The sequence below is a fragment of the Miniopterus schreibersii genome, assembly GCF_964146895.1.
Source record: "Miniopterus schreibersii genome assembly, chromosome: 17".
Lineage (NCBI taxonomy): Eukaryota > Metazoa > Chordata > Mammalia > Chiroptera > Miniopteridae > Miniopterus > Miniopterus schreibersii.
Genome location: NC_138117.1, coordinates 23081561 through 23100647, shown reverse-complemented (window position 1 = coordinate 23100647; position 19087 = coordinate 23081561). Strand labels below are relative to the sequence as shown.

Sequence of the window (19087 nt, the reverse complement as noted above, 5' to 3'; positions counted from 1 at the left end):
TGTCTTTCTCACATTGATATCTCTCTCTTTCTCTCTCCCTCCCCCCCTCCCCACTCTCTCTGAAAAGCAATGGAAAGAATGTCCTCAGAACAAACAAACAAACAGTCATGTCATGTTAGAGAAGAAATTCTGGCCAAACAGAACCAAAAGCTGGCCTTGTGTCTGTTTTGAGACTTTAAAAATTGTTACTCTGTTGTTATAAAAAGGAACACATAAACTAAGAGTCTCAAGCACTGTGCTTATATGATAGGGTAAGAGGGCCTTTAAGTATTTTACGATGACTCAAATTTGTAGGACATCTCATGACCTGTGTAACAAATTTAGAATAATGCTAGGTTATTTAATCACTTAAAATTGATCATTCATCATTTGTAAACCACTTTGAACAGTGACAGTTTTATAACTGTATTTATGATATGCATAGATTTATTTTCAAATTTACCCTCTTCCGTAGAACCCATGATTATTTATAAAAGGGGAAAAAAGGAGAAACATGCGGGACATTGTTTCTGTCTATCACAGGATGACTTTAGAAAATGACTAAAATTTTGGCTACAGCCAGAGCATGTTTTCCCAGGGTCTCTGAAGCCTTAAGATCAAGAAAGGAAGAATACATAGCCGTGAGTGCTTTTCTTTTTCCAACAGCTGTTTCCAAGTTTCCATTGGAATGCTATAGTTACAACCAGGTCAAGAAAATAACTTAGCATATTTATCCTTATTAAAGGAAAACAGCTAGGATCATGATATTTTGAAAAAGGCAATAATGGAACTAACTCCCATGGAGAAAATGGCATGGTAACATTTCCCACTAACTCTGTGAGTCTCAGTTTTTTCATAAATAAGGAAGTCAGACTAGATAATCACTTTGGAAATATGATTCTACAAGGACATTGCCATTCTCAAATTAACCCCACCAAACTATATATATTTCAACTATCCAGAATGTACGTGTCTTCAAACACAGTATGTCATTTAAAAATTTTTATTCCATTGCAATTCCTTCCTTTCAGCCTTTTTAGACCCAGTGCAAAAACTGCATCTGTTTGGAGTTTTTCTAGCTCTTTCCCAGGTGGAGTTCACCATCTTCTCCCTCAGCATCCCCCAGACTCCCCCACCACCTCAGAATTCACATCTCGATGTATTACAATTATCAGTCAATAGACCCCTCTCCCTGCCATTGTCAGGAACCAGTATGAGAATCAATCTGCTCTTTATTCATCTCTATGTCCCAGCACCTAGGGAAAAAAAAGTCTGGTGCATTATAGGTAGCCAATAAGTAAAACATTAATAATTTTAAAAAGAACTGTTCTTAAATAAAATCAACGTTCCTTGTAATGTGAAAAATAAAGCCTGTGGGCAATTTTCATTGTAGTCATTATTGGTTCATAAAATACTGAGAAACCTGACACACAGTTGACTCCGAAGAATGTGAGTCATGGCTCCACATGAGTCAGAGCTAACACAGTAATTGGGAATTCCTGTTGAACCACTTTTCAACTACATGCGTAGTTTCAGGGTCCAACTCAAAAGGATCACAAGATCCTGAATCCCAGAGAGAGTCTGGGGCCATGAGAAACAGCTCATTCCTGAAGACTGAGAACAACACTGTTTCTGAGAATTAGAGAAAACAGTTGTTTGAATGGGGTTTGATAAGGGCGTTTGGAAATCTAAGCATGCCTTTAGAACTCAGATCAGAGACAAGAAGAGCCTTTCAAAACACAAATCAGATGAAAATCTTGCTACAAAACACCCACATTTACCTTTGTTCAGAATACACCAGGTGGCAATGTGGCAGAATGGTGAAGACCTAGAGGTTTAGAATGAGACAGGTAAGGAGGAGTTTGAATACTAGCTCTGCTACTTACATGAGGTAAGACCATCCACAGTTTATTTTACCTCTGAGGATAGAAGTAGTTTTGGAGGTAGATGGATGAGTTTGAAAAGGTTTCATTGCTTATACCCTTGAAGGAAAGTAGGTATGCACTATTTAGTAAATAGTTATTGAGCTCCTACAATATTGAAAACCCTGAGGGGTGCAGAAAGCAGAATAAAATACCATTCTGCCTGCAAGGAGTATATAGCTGCATTAGGAAGACGTGTAAATACATCCCAGTCCTCAAATGTTCACACTTTCCTGCTATATTAATTCAAGATTGCTTAACACCTACCTATATTTGTCATTGTTTACGCACTTAGTGTCTTTCACAATACTGTGACTTAAGGCTGTGACTTGCACTGGGAGAAGTTGAGGCCACTAATGTCAGCTGTTACTATTTACATAAATTACTCAACAACCACCAAGGCAAAAGAAATCTCGGACTCTCAAATCCATGTCTTCCCTTTCATGTGTTCCTTTCAGTTCAATTCAACAAGTATGTGTTGGTTGCGTACTTTATCCATGCTTTTTTGCTGCTGGATATATAGAGGTGAAAGTTGGTTTCTATTCTCAACCCAAAATCTATAGAGATAACTAAAGAATCCAGCAATTTCATTACACACTGTGATAGGTAATTAGGATAGAGATAAGCCTGCCCCCCAAACAAACAAAAACAAAAACAACTGTTGATAGTGGGGCTAGATTAAAGAAATTCTTAGGAGTAGGAACTACTGGACTTGGTATTGGGTTGCATGTGGATGGAAGAAATGGGGAAGGTGTAAAGATGATTCGTAGGCTTCTAGTTTGAGTAACTGTAACTGGGTCATTCGACAAGATAGAAACTGTTTAGGACAGTTAGGTCTGGGGCCCAGAAGATGAGCTCATTTTGTTGGACATGATGAATGGGTATTATCTGAGGGGTACCCTATTGAAATATTGTCTTTGGCAATTGTATATGTTAGCATTATTTTTTCTTCAATTCTAACTTCATTTTTATCGGGAAGGGACAGAATGATGGGTAGGTTAGTAGAAGTAAACTGAGGTAGCTGCCAGCTCAGGACAATTCTCTCAGATGTCACATCTCCAACATTCCATGTTACATGTAAGTGTTATCTACCATCCATTCACAGGATGTGTCCTCTGGGCCAAAGTATTTGGCTTAAAAGTAGGCATGGGACCTAATATTCTTTCTCTTGAATTTTTTTAAACTACAGTTGGTATGGAAGGCCCCATTCATTTATGGTCCTAGAATTGTAAAGATATGAACATGAAAGTGGCTAGCAGCCATTTTCCCCATCTTGAGGGAAGCAGGTCAACATCTTGAGAGAAAATTTAGCTGATTAACAGAAAAAACAAACAAACAGAGAGAATAGCTAAAGATCATCCTCATTCATTCATTCAACAAATATTTCTTTTTTTATATTTTTTATCTTTTAATTTATTTTCTATTTATTTTTTATTGAATTTATTGGGGTGACATTGATTAATAAAATTATATAGGTTTCATGGGTACAATTCTATAATACCTCATCTGTGTGTTGTATTGTGTGTTCACCATCCCAAGTCAAGTCTCCTTCCATCACCATTTCCCCCCCATACCCTCTCCTACCTCCCCAACCCCCTTTCCCTCTGGTAACCATCACACTGTTGTCTGTGTCTAGCAGGGTTTTTGTTTGTTTGTTTGTTTGTTTGTTTGTCTGTTTTTTGCTTAATCCCTTCACCTTTTTCACCCAGACCTGTAACTCCCCCTCCCCTCTGACAGCTGTAAGTCTCTTCTCTATATCTATGAGTCTGTTTCTATTTTGTTTATTTTGTTCATTAGATTCCACAGGTAAGTGAAATCATATGGTACTTGTCTTTCTCTGACTGGCTTATTTGAATATTTCTTGAGTGTCAAATGTATGCCAGGCATTGTTTTAGATGCTTGGAAAATACCAGCGAACAAAACATACAAAAATAATCTGCACTTAAGGAGTTTACACTGGAGACAGACATTAAATAACACAATAAGTAAGTAAATTCTATACCACTTTAGAAGAAAGTGTTGCAGAAAAATAGAGCAGAATAAGAAGGATCTGGAAGTAGAACTGGTTGTAATTTTACACAAGTTAACCCTCATTGAGGAGGTAATATTTGAGCAAAGAATTGAAAAATGTGAGAAGCAACAATCTGCGCAAGGCCAGGAAAGTAGAAGCATGCCTGCTGTCTCTGGGGAGCAGTAAGCAGGCCAGTGTTGTGGGAGGGAAGTGGGTGATGCATAATGTTGAAAATCAGGTCAGAGAAGGGACAAGTAGCCAGATTGTGAAAGGCTTTGAAGACCTTTGCAAGGCCTTGGCTTTTATTCCTACGGACCTGGGAAGCATTGGAAGGTTGGGGATAGTGGAGTCGGGTCATCTGATTCATATTTTTAAATGATCACTCTGGCTGCAGGGTGGTGGGCAGGCTGGAAACCAGACACCTGTAGGAGGTTAAGAAGTGATAGTGGCTAAGGATAGGGGGTGGTGAGAAGTAGTCAGAATCTGAGTATTTTGAAGGTAGAGCTGCCAGGATTTCCTGAAAGAGGGAAGGAATTGCTAAGAGAACTGTGAATGGGTGTGTTTGGGAGGGAAGATCAATGGCTCAGTTTTAGATGTGTTAAATTTCAAAACTATGTATGGAAACAAAAAAGACCCCAAATAGCTGCCGCAATCTTGAGAAAGAACAAAGTTGGGGAGAAATCACAATACCAGATATCAAGTTATACTACAAAGCCACTGCAATCAAAACAGCCTGGTACTGGCACAAGAACAAGCATATATATAAATGGAACAGAACAGAGACCCCAGAAATCCCACCTAAGCCATTACGCTCAATTAGTATTTGACAAACGAGGCAAGAGCACACAATGGAGTAAAGATAGTCTCTTCAATAAATGGTGTTGGGGAAATTGGACAGATATGTGCAAAAAAAATGAAACTAGACCACCAATTTACACCATATACAAGAATAAACTCAAAATGGATAAAAGACTTAAATGTAAGTGGTGAAGCCATAAAAATCCTCGAAGAAACTACAGGCAGCAAAATTTCAGACATCTCTTGTAGCAATATGTTTGCTGATATATCTCCTAAGGCAAGAGAAACAAAGGAGAAAATAAACAATTGGGGCCATTCATTAAAGTGAGACCTGTTAGTATTTTTGTGTATTTTTCTCTGGCCATGTTCATTGCACAGGCTACGTGTGGAGAAGGCAGAGAGTCATACTAATGGAGGTATGGTTTTGCCCTTGAACTCTCCGTAGTGTGAGAGGTTCAAGGTAGTTGAAGGGCAAGCTGGGCGTGAATATGATGATTGGCTTTGGAATTCAAGCAGGGAAACAGGCAAGAGAGGGCGTCAAATGGGAGAGGGACTCACAAAGTAGATGTTCTGAGAGCATGAAACCCCTGGCACCTGGCACTCCTGGGGCCAGTTTCACTCCTGACTTTAGTTATGTGAGCAAATTCCCCTTGGAGCCTAAGTAGGTTGGTTTCTGTCACTTGAAGTTGAAAAAGTCCTGCCAATTTGGGAAGCAAATATAAAGAGAAAAAAGGGGGGAGGACCTGACAAAACTTCTACTACTCTCCAAACAAGTGGTTCTTAAGTCTCCCAGTGTACCAGAATTGAAGTGTATCTATTTTTTTAAAATGATGCTCAGATTTCACCCCTGAGATTCTGATTTAGTTGGTGAGGATTGAGAAAAATGTTTTCAAAACTTCCCAATATAATCCAGTGTTCAGCCTGGGTTGAGACCGATAGTTTGAAATCCTCTCAACTAAGGTCTTTAGTGACAGCTTCAAATTATTTAAATGCTGCAAATTAATCTTTGAATTAAATGATCAGTTAATTTTTGGATCATCTCTGCATGCTACTGGGAGGTTTATGGGGAAGGAGAGGCGTTCGCCTTTCCCCTGGATAGCTTTTACAGCTCTAGAGACCAGCCATGTGTGCAGTCGGAGGCCAGCGATGGACTGTGGGTGACTCTGATGTGCCGGGCACTGTGCAAGTGGAGGCACGGCTGCTGCTTTCCAGGAACTCACTGTGGGTTCTTTATTTGTGTTGTTTGTTTAATGTTTATTGTGAGGAGTATATTGGTTTTAGATTTATGGTTCAGTAGTTTTATTCTTTATGGTAGTGGAACACTTTATTGCAAATTAAGGCTCCTTAAATAACTGGTGTGTAAAGTATGTCCCTTTTAATAGGCATTTATAGCAGGGCAGTAGAATATACTAGAAAGAGCTTTGGTCTGTGTGTCAACAGAGCTGTGCTCGAGTTCCATTCCCACCCTATCCCAGCTCTGAAATTCAGGGCAAGTTCTCACCCTCTCTGTGCCTTAGGGTAACTATCTGTAAAATGAGGAAGTTGTCATCTGTCTTGTCCCTCTCACACTACCATAACTTTATTAGTATGACACTCTGCCTTTTCAACACATAGCTAGTGCAGTAAATGGAACTTTAAGATCTGTTTCTAGCCCCAAAACTCTATGATGTAAGCTGTAGTTTTATATTTTCCCCCAAATTACTTTTGATATAGAGTTGTATTATATATTTTTTTTGTTTTATGACACATTGTTGGTCTCAGTCAATTGTCTCTCCCTTCCTCATTCATTATATATAAATATTCAAGTTAATTGCAGATCAATCATTAAGTTAAATGTGACTTTAAAAATAGCCTTACTTGGAAAATTATCACAGAAAAAGATGAGTAGATTAGTTTTTTAAAAAATAAATGAAATACTAAAAATACATCAGAAAATTACAAAATAATTACTCCTTGAAATATAAATAGTACCTCTTAGTTCACCTCCTGTATTTTAGATTTTGTATATTGTTTATGCCTGTCTATGTAAATACATATCTATCTATTTATTAATGTAAGAAATACCTGAAAAAACATTTATTATTCACTAATGATTATAACAATGGATAAAAAGATACAGTTGGAAGATGTTTTGGAGGAAAAAATAATATGGAGTCTCTCGGTTCATTTTGGTTTATAAGATTAATGCAGCCCAGCAAGCATGACTCAGTGGTTGAGCGTCGATCCATGATCCAGGAGATCGAGGTTTGATTCTCAGGGCACATGCCCGGGTTGTGGGCTCGATCCCCAGCAGGGGGCCTGCAGGAGGCAGCCGATCAATGACTCTCTCTCATCATTGATGTTTCTGTCTCTCTCCCTCTCCCTTCCTCCTTCTGAAATCAATAATAATAAAAAAAACTTTTAAAAAAAATTAATGCATACAACAGTTATCTGAAAGCTCAATGGAGGGGTTTGAAATTTTATGTGAATAATGGCCATCAATTATGGTTTTCTCTCAAAAAGGATATGAACTACTAAAATATATGGCTTTAATACTGTGCAGATTTGTGCTATAGCAAACAGCCATTTCATCATTACCCCCGGTCTCAAAACGCATTACAAGAACTTAGTGAAGTAAGCTATTTTCTCACCTATTTGTATTGTCTTCCCAAACAAATTCCACCCAAGTATTGATAACTCGTCACAATTTCCTTGAATGTAACTCATTATTAATATTACAGAAATTTAGAAATTGGGGTGGGGGGGCTAGTTGCTTGGTTAATATAAGTAAAATTGACCATTAAACCTGTAACTGAAGAGGAGTCAGAAAAGAAAATCAGTATGATCACTCATGAACAGGTAGGTTTATTCTCAAAAATAATTTTAATACATCCCCAGGGACCCTGTTCAGACTTATGTAGCTTTGTGAATAATTCTTTCAGATAAGATAAAATTACAACTTTAACATTCTTACTGATGCACTAAAATCTACTACAGTAGGTTTTTGAACTGTGGTTAGGAGAACTACCATATCGGGTGACTCTCCATAAACTGAATGTGTATGTTCAGTGCTATCATTTATAACAGTTTTTGCAAACTAAAGAAATTTTCACATTTGAAAATCTGGAAAGCAGTTCAGAATCTCAACTTTGGAACATACTAATCTTTCTCATTTCCTGCCTTGGTCCATAGCCCTCCATTTCTCCTCTCCGTGGAATATGCAAAGGGGGGAACGGCTAGAAGACAGTACTGTGTACAGTTCACACAAGGTCTTGTTAAGAAGATGGGAGGGACTGCATCTTCAACCATATGGAGTGCTGAAATTTTGGGGAACAAACCAAAATGGTAATCCTAAATCTTATTTAGGAAACAAAACTGCGTGAACTAGAAATAGACCAACTCCTAAATATATTCTGGTTTATGTGCATTCTGGTGTAAGCCACATGTCACTAGGTAAGATTTTAGGTGGTCAGCAGAGGGCAGGTATTTTTCTACCTAAAGAATGTGTCTACCAGTCTGAGAAACTGATGATAATCTTTTCTAGTGTGATAATTTCAAGCCTTTTCTACCCCTGTGATTAATCTGTGATTATATATACATGTTTTTAATTTTTTAGCTTATCTTTATTGTTGTTGAAAGTATTATGGATGTCCCCCTTTTCGCCCCATTGACTCCCTCCTCCCCACTCCTGACTCCTCCCCAGACCTTCACCACACTATTTTCTGGTGCTTGGTCAGCTCCTTGATCAGCATTTGTTTAGCAACAGACCCTGCCTGGGGCTCTTCTTCCTGTAGATGGTGATCAGGATTGTCTGATGGCCAGATGGGAGGCCTCATAGTCTGGTAGGAAAAGCAGGGACCTAGGGCTCTGCCTTTAATAGGGTCTCTTAGCCTCATGGATCTCAGCCTCACTGTTTTAAAATGTCGGTTTTATTATTATTCAGGCATGGTGAATAATATGCCACACCACAGGGGTAGCACCGGGTTGGTCAGGAGACAGAGAGCAAGGGAAAAACTGGTGGGAGGGCCTTTATTATGGTTTCTACTGAAGGAAGGCCAAGGGCAGTACCAGTAAGCAGGCTGAGGATGGGCTAGTTTGAATAATTTTAGCAGGTTCTGGGGCATAGGAGCTGTCCCTGGTCGTTGGTACTTGGCCCTGGGTCAATTAGGGCAGGGGGCTAGTCCCCCAGATTGTGAGAGCCCAAAGTAAAGGAGGTGGTTGAGCTGTAGTCTCTGAATTAGTTGATTTGCATATCAAAGGTTTCTTGAGTCATTGATTAGCTCTAGGAATTGGCGATCCCTGGGAAGTAGGGATCCCTCCAGTGTCAGCAAGGCCTTAAGATGTCAAAGTATCAAAAATATAGAATATATAATAAAAAGACATGCTTAATACACTCACTAGGCCTTAGGATTTTTTAATTAGAAGTAATATAAGTAATTATATTATTATTAATGTAATGTTAGTAATCTAATATAATTACTGAAAACAGTACTGTGGTCTATTCCTCACTTCATTTGATTCTCACTACAATGAGGAATGAGATGTGAATTATTATACCCTTTTTACAGATGTACAAAATGAGGATGGGGTTTACTTGCTAAGTTTACACAGTGAGAAACTGTAACTGTGCCTGCTCATTGCACTTCACAATAAAAGGAGAACAGAAGTACATGTATTGAACATCTACTATATCAAATATCTTCTTAGGTGCTTTAGTATGTTGTTATTAAATATTAAATAAAAAGATTTCAACACCATTACATATTTTAATAACACTGTAAAAAGGAATTATTGTCACATTTTATAGATGAGATAAATGAGGTTCATCAAAATTAGGAAAGTTGTTTTAAGGCTAGAGACCTATTAAGTGGCAGAACTGAGATTTGAACCAGCTGGGTCTGTTGGATCCAAGGAAGCAAATGAATTTTATCTCAAGCATCAGCCTCGAGTGCTGGTGGAGGCTGGCTGAAGCAGTGTGGAGGAGTCTGAGGCTGTCTGGACTCGCTGGGAAAGAGTGTCACCTTAGTGACTTTTGACACAGGAGCGAGGGGAGAGAGGCAGCACTCAGCCATTTATCCTTGAAGTAAACTCTTTACTGTCTCTTTCAGCTCCACAAACCTGTTATTCTAGGTAGCCAGGGTAACAGGTCATGTCTTAGCCTGCATTCCCCTGAAAACAGAACCTGAGATGGAGGCTTGTGTGCAGGTAGTTTGAGCCAAGGAGCAAGAGCCAAGGATGGGGAAGGAGGGAAAGCCATTGTGTTACAGAGGTGGCCACCACTTGTACTCAATCCGCTGTGACCTCCTGTGAAGGTTTATGAAATGTATCTGAGAACTTTTCAAGTGGGAGGATCACAGGGGCAGAAGCATTTATGCGTATACTCCCAGGCCATGTTGGACTAGGGCAGTTCTAGGGTGTCAACTCCTCCATATTGCCAGGTGGCACAGGTGTGAGTCTGCAACGCCTTTGGGGTGTCCTCTGCTGTGGTATCAAAGGAGCCTAGGGGTAGAAAGCAAGAAGCAGGCAGCACAGACCGCTCATGCCCAGATGCACTGGAGTGAAACTGGTATGAGCCTGCACTGACTTGGTCAGCTCAGCAGTGGCTGGTGTGAGCTATGGGGCCAGAGGATGTTGAACTGGTGCCCAAGAGGACACTGACCACTGTTGATCTTTGTAACTCCGGGAGGCCTGAGGAGACTCTATGGCCCTTGTAAAGGCTATATACTTATTCTAGGGGATTGCTAATGACATCTAGTCTTAGGTACTTCCTGAACTTTCCCTCTCTCCATTGTTTTTCTGACTATTAGAAAGTTGGGATTATAAATAGTCATCTGTTAATAAAAGAGCAAGCATGTTGGGCACTAGTAATACTATTTAGTTGAGAATCTATTATTTGCTAGACTCCATAATCCCAGGATTTCACTCAGTCTTAACCACACTATTGAGAAGGAGGTATTGTTCCCCTGCCTTGCACAGAGGAAACCACTCTAGGAGCCAAACTGAATTGCCTAAGGCCAGTCCTGTCAAGCAGTTGAGCTGAAATTCACCCTGGCCTCCAGCTGATTACAAAGCCCATTGTCAGTTCACTCTGCAGTTGTCTGATGCGGAAAAGTGGGAGGATTGGCTCTTGTTTGACCAGTGTTTGAGCTCTCACCCTGGGACTCTGGGACTCAGGCCTGTCAGCATCCTCCCCTTGAGTCAACTGGAGACTGGCTGTTCTGTAAAAGTGCTGGAAATCCCCAGTGCCTCTCTGACTCAGAGATGTGTCTCTGAGCCTGCGAATCTTTAAACTGGGTAAGCACCAAGCAAAGTGTTGAAAGTCCCTAGAAACTGTTCCTTTTCCCCCAGAAGGGGTAGAAGGCCACATTATCTCTAGTACTCAGAAATATAAAACAGCACATCAGGTTACAAAGAAAATTAGTATCAGCCTCTCTGAATGCCAGTTTCCTCATTTATGAAATATGGCTGTGGATTTTATGATCTAAAAGTCCCTTCCAAGCTCTCTTTTATGGGGCCGAGGCTACACTGAGTAGGTTTCGAGAAGCCAGAGGATGGGGGCCTGGATTCCACATTTGTTTCTCCAGGACTGTACTTAGCACACAGTGAACTCCAACCCTGTGTTTGCCAGATGACAGTGGGAGGCAAAGCTGACAGCCCCCCTTATGCATTCCTTTCTTCCACTCCTTGATAGTCCTTCATCCTGTCCTATCAATTCTGCTTCCAAAACAATCCTATACTTAAAAATTGGTGGAGTGTTGAGTTGTACCTTGGTGTGAAGGATCTCAAGTCAGCATGTTCTCTTCCCTGGGTGTATTTGCAAATTGAGATTTATACCTGATTGTGAAATTCAAGGAATTTTGTCCATCAGCCAGTTTCAATATTGAAGGACAGGACTCGTCCAAGGTTCTAAAATCATTCCTTTGGACAAAAAACCCAAATTGCCTGTTTGGCACCCAGGGAAGGGAAGAATGCTTTCCCTTAAGGACAAGAGGGAGAAGAGGCAGAAAATGAGGAGTTGGACGTGAAGTGACCACAGGCACTGCTAGGAAGCCAGACAGTCTTTCTCCGGTTGTAGATGCAAACCCACCAGGTACAAAGCACATAAGGTGGGGGAATGATGTGAGTCTTAGAGCAGGAGTCTGCAGCTACAGCCTGCGGGCCGAGTCCAGCCCAACCCCTGTGCCTTCGTGTGGTGTGCAAACCGGGAGTGGTTTTTACAGGTGAATCTTTGCAACTGATTTGATGACTGAGAACACTGACTTTGAAATTCAGTTATGTGAAAGGTTAACCCCCAAAAAAGAATTCCATTCTTTTTCTAAGTAGGTTTAGATTATTTAAAAAATTTTACTCTATTATTATTATTATTATATTTTAAATTTCATCAATAAAAAATATGTGCAGGTTTTGTCCCTCTTGTTATGAAATACCTATGTAAATATAATTGATTTTGCCTTTTCGCCCAAAAGCTTAAGATATTTACTCTCCAGTCCTTTACAAAAAATATCTGCCAGCCCCTTGATAAGAGGAAAAGAAACCAGATAATAGGAAGATGAACAGGGCTATGGGAGAGGATTAAAGGGAAACTGAGGAAAGTAATATTACAAATGAAAGAAGTAGATTGCTCTGTCTCTAATCATGTGAAGCGCATATGCAGAATCTTTGAGGACTAGCCAGTTTTTTCCTACTGCAGCAAAACATTCTCTTCTGTGTTAAACACACATGACATGCGCACACACATGCTTGCACACACCTGTAGTCGGCAGGCCTTGAGGACAGTGTCACCCTGAGCCCAACTGACAGCTCTGCCTCAGACTCATTGTGAGATTCGGTGAGTTATTTCCCCTCTGGTCTCACCATCATTTCCTAAAGTTGCCAGTGGAACTTGGGACCGTGAAAGCCAGTGGGTTTTCCCACTTCTCAGTCTCCTTCAAACTTTATCTCTGGGTTCCACATAGGGCTCTCACAATTCTTCAGTGACTCCGATTTTGTCCTGAAATTCTCTACATAAATAATGGCCTTGCCCAAGGTTCTGTCCTCAGCTCTTTGCTCTCCTTTTTTCACATTTTCCCTAAAAGTTCTCATTCTCCAGTCTGATCATATCAGTTCTTTTTATTACAAAGGTCAGATGACTATCCTTCGCTTACAAGGCATTTGTGTCTGCACCTCTCTCCCACCAGCCCTAACAGATGCACGCTTCTTGCCATGCCTTCTTGCCTTGCTAAACAAACGCTTCCCTGCGCTTCCAGGGCTCACTTCTGCTTTCCTGCTTTGTCTACTCCATCCTGCCTGTCCCCCTCTCACCTTTGATGGACTAACTTCTAGTCCTTTGTGTCCCCGTCTGCCTTGAACCCTGCCTGTTAAATTATGGTAAGCATTTTTTAAAACAATGTTTTAAATTTAATATATCAGGTTACCTTTCAGAGCACTTCAAATTACTCTCAGGGCAATCAATCACAACTCCAGTGTGTGAAGACATTCCCAAACACTGAGACCTCACGTAGATCTTAAAAATGAAATTGTTTAGTGTACTGCATCAAGTTTGAACAAATATTCCAATAGTAAAAACATTCGGGTACTCAAAAGGAAATTCTGCATTAAAAAAAAAAAGTTTTTATTGATTTTTTAGAGAGAGAGGAAGGTAGAGGGAGAGAGAGAGAGAAACATCGATGAGAGAGAAAGATCGATTGGCTGCCTCCTGCATACCCTCTACTGAGGATCCAGCCTGCAACCCCAGCATGTGCCCAGACCAGGAATTGAACTGGCAAGCTCTTGATGCACAGGACACTCAATCCACTGGGCCACACTGACCAGGCGGTCCTGCATTTTTTGAACAGTCTTTCTATAACTTAATCGGACCATGCGTGTCACTCTCCAGCTTCCTGTGTTTCTCAGAAGGGGAGAGCACATCCTAGCTGGGGTGGCTGGGCCCTCACAGAAGCCTCCTCCCATCCTCTGCCACCCTGTGCTCGGGGCATCAGTCACACTGTCCTCTTTGTTTCTCAGACATGCCAAGCTGGAGGAACCCTTTGCACCCTTTTAAAACTTTCTGGCTCATGCATTTGTGTACTTACTCTTTTCTGTTTACAATTACTATGACGTAAGCTTCAGGAGAGCAGATATGTGGCCATTCCTAGGCCTCCTTAGTTGTCCCACCCCATATGCTTTCCTTCAGGATAGCAGTTCGAAAGGTGATTCATTCTCTGCTGAGAGTGGGCTGTTTTGGTGTGACATGTTTGGGTTCAAAGAAATTCTTTGAATGCACACTTAATACAGAGAACAGGTTGTTTGCAATGCAGGGTTTGTTTGCAGAGAAATGGGAGCTGATGCAATGCTAAATATTAGCATGGTGCTTCTGAGTTCAAAACAACAATTATTTTATAGGCTCAGCAGATTAAAATCAAGAACAGCCCCAGAGAGTGGGCATTTGGCATTGTTTTTCTTTTGCAAAATTAATATAATATTACTTTTGAGAAAGTCCTGTCTACTCAAATCTGAGTTCATCATTTTAATTTTTAAAAGAGTGTTAACTCTGTAAAGAGAATCATTGAATTCTGGTACATTCTAAACAGAAGTCTCTTTAAATCTTCATTGGAAAATAACATTTCAGACATCGAAAGACCTTAGTAATTTATATTTGACCTTTACTTTTTGTACACTCTGTTAACTTTTCCAGATTGTTAATCCAGGTTGTTAACCATGTGTGCTATCTGTAAATTCTCTCAAATTTCATCTCTTCCCTTAAATATATAACAGATGTGGTATATGCATAGTTAATTTACCAAAACTTTTATAATCCATGACTAGAAAACCTAAATCAAGGTATTCGTAAGAAGATATTGATGGGTACCATTCAAGTGTACACATTTCTCAGGTTTTACTATCTTCATATATTGCAAGGAAAATTATAACAAAAGTTATATATATATGCAGGGTGGGGCAAATGTAGGTCTACAGTTGTGAGTACATGAAATAGAGTTCATTCTTGTATTATTATTTATTTATTATTATCTTATTTTCCATATGAACAACTGTAAACCTGCTTTTGCCCCATCCTATTTATGGTCAGGGTTTCAAGCATACATACATATATATTTACATATATAGAAAAATACATAAGATGTTTCAGTTTTCCTTCAAATACTATAGTACATAATTTCTCACAGAGAGCATTAGAAAAAAAATATTCTCTCCTTGAGTCCCATTCTGTATCTCTTACCACCTACCTCAGCTCTACATAATATCCCATATGTCTTTCCTCATTACTAGCATATTTTAAAGTCATTAGAACTCTGTAGGTGGCAGAGATACATTGGAGAACAGCTCATAATTAATATAAACCCCTTGAGGGAACTTAAGAATTTATCTTGATATATATATATATATACACATATAAATGCACACACATACACACACACACGTTTTAGTTTAACAGAAAGTTGGACATGGCATTTAATTATGAAAACATATGCCAGAGTATATAGTCCTGCTAATAAGTAAATTTTGTTCACATAGTTTTGCCTTAATCTTAGCTGGGCACCTTTTGTGATCTACCTAGAGCACTGCTTTGCTTACAGGTCCTGGAACCTCATACTTAAAGATTTTTTTCTGGTTATACATCATGGATCAGGTAGTGGCATCTGCTGGCAATGAGTGATATTGCTTTCTAATCCTATAGGTGGCCAGCCTGGTTTTTTGTAACAATACATCCCTGGAAAGCAGATCATGATGCTATTGTTTTGTTTTAGAACAGACCTGTGCCTGAAAGGATAAATAACAAAACAGAGTGGAGATGACAGTTTACACATTGGCTGGCATGCGACATGTGGAAGGAAGAAAAAGAACTTTAATTGGGAATTTCCTGTGCCTAGGTGGTGTCATAGTCTTCCACATGCTGCCAGAAAGGTTAAGAGATTAGCTAGGTTAAGACACTTGCTGTGGTTCACAGGCCGGGAAGGAAGGAGCCAAGTGAAATCCGATCCCATGGTAAGTAGTTAGGGCGACTTAGTTTTTTTCGGTTTTGTTTTGTTTTCAATCCTCACCCAAGGATATGTTTTTTATTGATTTGAGAGACAGAGAGAGAAGCACCAGTCGGTTGCCTCCTATACACACTCCGACCGGGGGAACCGGAAAGGTGGGCATGTGCCCTGAGCAGGAATCGAACCCCAGACCTTTCAGTGCACCGGACTACACTCCAGTCAACTGAGCCACACCGACCAGGGCAGGATGACCTAGTTTTGGAGGCAGAAAAGAAAAGGCAATTCAGAAAAGGATTTGGGTGGCAATGAACACTCTCATATACTGCTTCGGTTTTTCTGAAGAACAATTTTCCCATATGCATCAAAAGCTCTAAAAATGTGCATGCTGAGTAAGCATTTCCAATTCTCATAATTTATCTTCAGGAAATAATAATAAAGATGCTTGAAGGTTTATTAATATGTGGTTACTGCATCTCTATATGCGCATGCTATATGTTACAGCATTTATAAAATCCATAAAAAATAAATACTCTAACAACCAGTAACAAAGAGTGGTTAACATAGACTATAGTATATCCCTATAAAGGAATTATATTCACCCATTAAAATATGTTGTATAGGACTATTTATTGGTGTGAAAAATGTTTATACCATATTACTAAATAAAAGAGCTGGTTTTCGATGCTGTGTGGTGTCATTTTCAAGTAAAGCTCTGTATATGTCCATGTGAATTGTGTGGAGTTATAGGAAGATATACCAAAATACCAACAGGGGTTATTTTTGAGAGAGAAGATGACTGATCATATTTATTTTCTTCCTTTCTTTATTTCTATTTTATAAATTCTCTTTAGGGAAAACACATTATTTTAAAATAAAATTTTAAATTGTATCTTAAGGATTAAAAATATGGTAACAAGAAGCGACTAAGGGGCCCAGAATTCAGAGACCCAGTAGGGATGGAACTGAAGAGGGACGAGTAAATCCCTCCAGTGCGAAGTTAATGGGATGTGACATTAAACAAGATCTGTCACTGGCCTAAGGATGGTGTCCTGGTATGTCAGAAAGGGAGAGGCATGGGGCACCTGTACAGGTGTGCAGGTCTCATCACAGATGTTTAAATGGCAGTCATGGTACCTGGAATGAAGCCAGGCACCATGATACATAAATAATTTTTGTCCCAGAGAAACTGGCGGACCATGAGGAGAACTAAAGATGGGAATTAGGGTTGGCTCTGGAACATGGATGCAAACCCAGGGCAGTGGAAGAAGCACGGCCAATTCAGTATTAAGTCATTGAACAATTGTCCCTCCAGGGACAGTTCTTCACATTTCCCTTTGATCATGCTCCAGACAAGCTTTGTTCTGCCTCTTGGCGCCACACTGAAGATTTGGAGAATCATTTGTCTGCAGATAGATGAAGCATAATATCTAGTGTACTAAAGGTTGCTTAAGGCTACTAATGTACTTGGAACGAGTTGGAAAACATAAAAATAAAACCAAAACAAAAGATGGAATCAATATGTTTTTTCCCCTACTTGTTTTTTTCCCCTAGGAAGCAGAGGTACTTAAATTTATTCCTTTGGCTTCAAACATGCCCCTAAATTGGGATCATTGGCAACATCTAGATGTTTTAAACCTCGTGAAAGCTTTTGATTGTCAAGTTTTGGAGAGAAGATGACTATTAGACCTAGATTGTGTCATGCTGCCATGCCTGACTGAGAAAGTCACTTCAAGTTTTTAGATCTCAGTTCCCTCATCTGTCAAGTGAGATCAGGTGAGATAAAGGTGGAGGGTCCTTTTGCCCTGAAATTCCAGGACTCTCTGGACCTGAAACTTTGCTCTTATTTTCATACCCATATGGTCTTTCATGTCTACCCATCCCAGCCCCCGAATCCAGGAGCCACAAAAGGGAAATTAAATCTCAGAAGGTCAGACTGAGGGAAGAGCTGGCTCTTTTCTCTTTTTCTGGAGTAGTCTTACAGACTGAATGCATGGCTAATAAGAGCATTTCCACATTCATTTATTCATCTACTCATTCACTGAGGAAACATTGAACACCCAGTTTTGTCCTAGATATTGTGCTATGTCTTAGGTAAAGAACATTTTAAAAGATACTTCTGGTGTCAAGAAACTTCCTTTGTAGGGGAGGATTTTCAGTTCTCCTACTGTATGTTCCCCTAGAGATTCTGAACTTCCTCCCTCTTCTCCTCCCCCTTCGACCCACACTGCTTCGAATAATAAATATTATGATGGAAGTTGATTGAGTATATGGATAGTACGGATGTAGAAAACACTGAAAACCACTGGCCTGGTGCAGGACATAGACTCCTATTCAGGCAATTGCAAATTGCCATTGTACAGTCTGTAACAGGTGATATTCTTCTGGGCCATAGAAGCACAGCCACGTGAACTCCCTGACCCCATGTTTCCTACCCTGTTTCCAGGACTGTCTTACATATCCAGCTTCCATCAACAAGTATTACAGGTCTATTCAATACAACTCTATAAAGCCCATCTCATTTCTTTTTGTTCTCACTTCCTCTCCCTTAATCCAGTTTTCCTTCATCGTTTACCTGGATTGCTATCGTGCCTCCCATCTCAGTGCTCACCTGGCGTCATAGCCCCTTGGCAGACTGGTCCTGGGCAAAGGCTGCCGAATCGGTGGATGACTTGTGGGTTCAGGGGGCGCAGGTTACTAGGCAACACCAAGGAGTGAAGGAGGTGGAGGTGAGAACCACCTCAGCATTGTCCATGCTTGTGAGGTCTGAGAAACATCTGAGTCCCCAGAAAAGGAGTTGGGTGAGCAGGGGCAAGCACAGGTCCTGATGTTGTGGAGGTGCTGCTTCTAGAGCCAAGCACAGAGGGTCACGGGCCGGGCCAGGCTGGGACCTGAATTTTTCCCCTTTCAAAATTTCAGCTTCGCCCATTGGGCGATTTAATACTTTTTTCTGCTATTTTCTTTATATTTCTCTAGTAATGATAATGATGATGATGGTGGTGATAATGATAACAGTCATAAGCCAGGTACTGTGTTAGGTGCTTTTACAAGCACTAATTTCATCCACCTAATAACTCAATGATATAGATAATATTATTATTGCCCTTTTACAGATCAGTAATAATAGTTGAATAAATCAATAGTTTCTATTAATTTATAATAAATTCAATGACAAAAATAGAATCATTTAAAAAAAATTTTGTACCACATTTTAAGAAAAATGTCTTCCTAAAATGAGGGTAGATACAAGTTGTAGATTTATAAATGTAGATTGGGGTTAAATACACTCCACAAAAGGCAGCTGATAGCAAGAGTATGTCAAAATGTCCTTTTAATCTCTTTTGTGTCCTTAGAGAGTTATAATATAAACAAATGGAGTTTAGAGAAAATATGTAGCATTGGGTTGGGTACCATTTTCAAAATTT

At 39.9% G+C, this 19087-nt stretch overlaps 1 protein-coding gene across 1 annotated transcript in view; it reads left to right on the top strand.

Moving 5' to 3' along the window:
• The window catches only part of CYP7B1 (cytochrome P450 family 7 subfamily B member 1), a 136627-nt gene that overhangs the window by 12649 nt on the left and 104891 nt on the right, over window positions 1-19087 (top strand). The gene's annotated exons all lie outside the window — the stretch shown is intronic.